Source organism: Ranitomeya imitator, chromosome 3 (genome assembly GCF_032444005.1).
Source record: "Ranitomeya imitator isolate aRanImi1 chromosome 3, aRanImi1.pri, whole genome shotgun sequence".
NCBI classification, from domain to species: domain Eukaryota; kingdom Metazoa; phylum Chordata; class Amphibia; order Anura; family Dendrobatidae; genus Ranitomeya; species Ranitomeya imitator.
Window position 1 is genome coordinate 3,796,560 of NC_091284.1, and position 5,398 is coordinate 3,801,957.

Here is a 5,398-nt window from a genome sequence, read left to right on the forward strand (position 1 = left end):
GCGGTGTTATAGCCCAGGGTCAGCAGGAGGAGGAGAGGAGCAGAGTGTAGGCCAAAGCCTGCACTGGTGGCAGCTTTTGGTCTGTTGTGCCAGCGTGGCTTGTGCTGGACACGATGCTGGCTACACAGCAGGGGAACAGCTGGCGGTGCTGAACCCCACTGACACAATGGTGGGTGTTTTTCTCTGTGCAGCCAGCACTTCCGGGCCCCAACTGGCGTAGTTAGAGCCCAGGGTCTGCAGGAGGAGCAGAGTGTAGGCGGAAGCCTACTTGAACCAATTTCAAAGGTAACCTTTAACCCACCCTCAGGTGTTACAATGTTGAAGAGCCACACCTTGTGCAGCAGTAAAGCTCCACAAGTTAAAGGTTGCCCTTTAAGTTTTGCTCATTGCACACGCAGAATGAAAGACGTACACAATTTAGCCCATAGAACAGTAGTTCAGTTCTGTATTGGAGGCGTGACTTGTCTTTTTAAGGAGACGCAGCACAGGTGCACATAAATAACGCCTTGGTGCTGGGCGCAGCCTCCTGAGCGTTGTTATTTGCTGTACAGGAGTCTGCGCTATTGTGATCCCTTGGCCATGCGCTGTGAGCGCTGCCTGTCTTCTCACCTCATTTCATGTTGGCCGGTGCGGTTAGCAATGGCCATGAATCCCAGACCCGCAGTGTGTTTTCAAAAAATCACACTGCGTGGCTGGGATTCGTGGCCTTGTGCAGTAAATATGTTTGCCACTCACACATGTCCTTACACCTGCTTCAGACTGGGCGGCCTCAGCTGATCCCTTATTGCCTACCACGGCCATGAGGCCGCACAGTCTGAAGAAAGCGGAAGGAGATGAGTTAAGACAGGGGAACATATGCACTGCACATGCCCATCAATCACACCCTCGCAGCCAAAATATATGAGACAACGAGTGGGGTTGTGTCGGGCAGGGCGGACGCACAGGCACAGGCAGCCAACCAATGATGTCAGAAGATGGGCAGCGCTACCAAGAGGGGTGCTGCGTGTCATTTAAAAGGAAAGTCACATCTCAGGGACACTGTAATGGTCTCTAATGAGACACATTTTGTACGTGTTGAGTTCCACATGGGCAAGGAGAAAAAGTCAGCCACCTTGTACAAATGCAGCAGTACTGCTGTACAAGGTGGCTGTTATACATAGAAACACCTTGGGGTGGGTGGCAGGGTCCCTTTAATTTCAGTTCATGTGCCTGCGTGGCGTTTGCAGGTCACGTTGCCGGCTACACAGCAGGGGAACAGCTGGCGGTGCTGAACCCCACTAACACATTGGCTGGTGTTTTTCTCTGTGCAGCTAGCACTTCCGGGCAAAAACTAGCGGTGTTTGAGCCCAGGGGCAGCAGGAGGAGGAGAGGAGCAGAGTGTAGGCCGAAGCCTGCACTGGTGGCAGCTTTTGTTCTGTTGTGCCAGCGTGGCTTGTGCTGGACACGTTGCCGACTACACAGCAGGGGAACAGCTGGCGGTGCTGAACCCCACTGACACATCAGCTAGTGTTTTTTTCTGTGTAGACAACACTTCCAGGTCCCAACTGGCAGTGTTGAAACCCAGGGAATCAAAGAGGAGCAGAGTGTAGGCCGAAGACTGCAGTGGAGCAAGTTGAAAGGGAACCTTTAACCCCCCCCCCCCAGGCATTTGTTGCTGAAAGAGCCATCTTGTACAGCAGTAATACTGCACATGGAAAATGGTGGCTCCGAAAATTATGCTCCTTGCAAACGCTGAAGTACACACTCATATAATGTGTCCCCTCACACCGTCAAACCGTCCCGGAAGTGGGACTTTCCTTTGTAATGTGACACAGCACAGCCGTCATTCCAACCCCCTTGGTGCCGGGCGCCACCTCCTCAACGTTGTTTGGTTCTGTCACGGAGCCCACGCTGTAATGTTATCCCTTGGCCATGCACAGTTAGCGGTGCCCGTCTTCTGACATCATTTAGGTGTCAGGCTGGCAGTGCCTGTGCGTCCAAGCTGCCCGAGATCCAACCTCGCAGTGTCATCTAATGTAATCCCACTGCGGGCCAGGGATCCATGGGCATGCGCAGTGCATATCATCGCCTCTCACTCACCTCCTTCCTGCTTCTTCAGACTGTGCGGCGTCACGGCCGTGGCATGTTATTAGGGATCAGCTGACGCCGCCTAGTCTGAAGAAGCGTGAAGAAGGGGAGTGAGAGGCTAGTATATGCACTGCACATGGCCATGGATACCAGGCCCACTGTGGGATCACATTAGACGACACTGCGAGGTGGGATTTCGGGCAGCGTGGACGCACAGGCGCAGCCAGGACGACAACAAATGATGTCAGAGGACGGGCAGCGCAAACTGTGCATAGCCAAGGGATAACATAACAGCGCAGAGTCCATGACGGAATCAAACAACGCTAAGGAGGCAGCGCACGGTGCCAAGGGGGTAGCAATGACGGCTGTGCTGCATCACATTACAAAGGAAAGTCCCACCTCCGGGACAGTTGGACGGTGTGAGGGGACACATTACATGAGTGTGTAGTTCAGCGTTTGCAAGGAGCATAATTTCAAGAGCGACCTTTTCCTTGTGCAGTATTAGTGCTGCACAAGGTGGCTCTTTCAGTAACAAACGCCTAGGGGGGGGGAGGACAGGTCCCCTTACATTTTAGTTGTGCCAGCGTGGCGGTCGCATGACATGTTGCCGGATACACAGCTGGGGATCAGCTGACGTTACTGAACCCCAATAACAGAGGAGTGACTGTTGACTGTGCAGACAGCACTTCCAGGCACCAACTGGCGGTGTTAGAGCCCAGGGACAGCAGGAGGAGCAGATTGGAGGTATTGCCGCACACACAGCTGGGGATCAGCTGACGTTACTGAACCCCAATAACAGAGGAGCGACTGTTGACTGTGCAGACAGCACTTCCAGGCACCAACTGGCGGTGTTAGAGCCCAGGGACAGCAGGAGGAGCAGATTGGAGGTATTGCCGCACACACAGCTGGGGATCAGCTGACGTTACTGAACCCCAATAACAGAGGAGCGACTGTTGACTGTGCAGACAGCACTTCCAGGCACCAACTGGCGGTGTTAGAGCCCAGGGACAGCAGGAGGAGCAGAGGAACAGAGTGTAGGCCGAAGCCTGATTGGAGCAAGTTGAAAGGGAACCTTTAACTACCCCCCCCCCCCCCAAGACGTTTGTAGCTGAAAGAGCCATCTTGTGCAGAACTAAGGATGGAAAAGGAAAAGGTTGCTCTTTTAATTATGCTCCTTGCAAACACAGAAGTAAACACTAAAAATGTGTCCCCTTATACCGTAAAACCGTCCCGGAGGTGCAAATTTCCTTCGTAATGGGACACAGCACAGCTGTCATTCCTATCCCCTTGGTGCCGTGCGCTGCCTCCTCAGCGTTGTTTTAAGCTGTCACGGAGCCTGCGCTGTTCTGTTAGCCCTTGGCCATGCCCAATTAGCGCTGCCTGTCTTCTGACATAATTTGGTGTCAGGCTGTCAGTGCCTGTGCGTCCACGCTGCTCCAGATCCCACCTCGCAGTGTCGTCTAACGTAATCCCACTGCGGGCCTTGGATCCATGGGCATGCACAGTGCATATCCTCGACTCTCACTCCCCTCCTTCCCTCTTCTTCAGACTGTGCGGTGTCACGGCCGTGGCATGCTATTAGGGATCAGCTGACGGCGCACAGTCTAAAGAAGGCGGAGGGAGATGAGCAAGAGCCCGAGGGGAAGATATGCACTGCGCATGCCCATGGATCCCAGGCCCGCAGTGTGATTCAATCAGAAGACACTGCGAGGCGGGATCTCGGGCAGCGTGGCCGCACAGGCGCAGCCAGCCTGACACCAAATTATGTCAGAAGACAGGCAGCGCAAATAGGGCATGGCCAAGGGATAACAGATCAGCGCAGGCTCCGTGACAGCTTAAAACAACGCTGAGGAGGCAGCACATGGCACCAAGGGGGTAGGAATGACGGCTGTGCTGCGTCACATTACGAAAGAAAGTCCCAGCTCCGGGACGGTATAACGGTATCAGTGAACACATTAAATAAGTGTTGAGTGCGTGTGCAAGGAGCTAAACTAAAAGATCTACCTTTTCCTTGTGCAGCATTAATGCTGCACAAGATGGCTCTTTCAGTAACAAACAACGGGGGGGGGGGGGGAGAGGTTCCCTTACATTTAGGTTGTTGTGCCAGTGTGGCGGTCGCAGGATACATTGCCGGCTACACAGCTGGGGATCAGCTGACGTTACTGAAACCCAATAACACTGGGTCGTATGTTTTTACTGTGCAGCCTGCACTTCTGAGCCGCAACTGGCGGTGTTGGAGCCCAGGAATAGCAGTTCAGGTGGTAGAAAGATGAACACAGCAGGAGACCTGGATGACACCCAATTACTTAATCAGGCAGAGGAGTGGCAAATTCCTGCGAGATCCAGGCCTGGTTCATTTTCAGGAAAGTAAGCCGGTCAACGTTATCGGAGGATAGTCGCATGCGACAGTCTGTTAGTACACCACCTGCGGCACTAAAGACACGTTCCGATAAGACACTAGCCGCAGGGCAAGCCAGCACCTCCAATGCATACTGGCTTAGCTCTGGCCATGTATCCAGCTTAGAGACCCAAAACTTGAACGGAGAAGAGCCGTCTGGGAGTACAGTAAGAGGGCAAGCCATGTAGTCTGTCACCATCTGACGGAACCGTTGCCTCCTGCTGACTGGAGCCGCCGGTGATGGTGTAGACATTTGGGGCGGGCACACAAGTGTGCCAGAGTTGTGCCATACTGGGCTTGCCTTGGGCAGAGGCACTGCTTCTGCTCCCTCTTTGGGCAGAGCCTCCCCCACTGCCTCGACGCACTGAGCTGCTTTGTAAAGCACTAGCAGCACTCCTCTCAGTTGGACTGGAGAAGATGATGGAATTCACCAGTGTGTCGTGGTACTCCCGCAATTTACGCTCCTGGGTCAACGCTGGGATGAGGGTTTGGACGTTGTCCCGGTAGCGAGGATCGAGGAGGGTGAACACCCAATAATCAGGCATGTTGAGAATGTGGTCGATGCGGCGGTCGTTTCTCAGGCACTGCAGCATGAAATCCACCATGTGCTGCAGACTGCCAACTGGCCCAGAAACGCTGTCCCCTGCTTGAGACATGATCTCTGCCCGCTCGTCATCACCCCACCCTCGCTGTACACTGACCACTGGACAATTGTGTCGCTCCCTCCTCTGGACGGAGCTCTTCCTCCTCCATTGACTCCTCCTCATCCTCCTCACAGTGGCCCCTGCGTACGCCTTTGTGAGGAACCACGTGGCGCTGACTCTCCAGAAGCTGATGGAAAAGGTGACTCCTCATCCTCCACCTCTTCCACAACATCATCCCTTAACCCTTGCAAAGTTTGCCGAAGCAGGCAGATAAGGGGGACAGTCATGC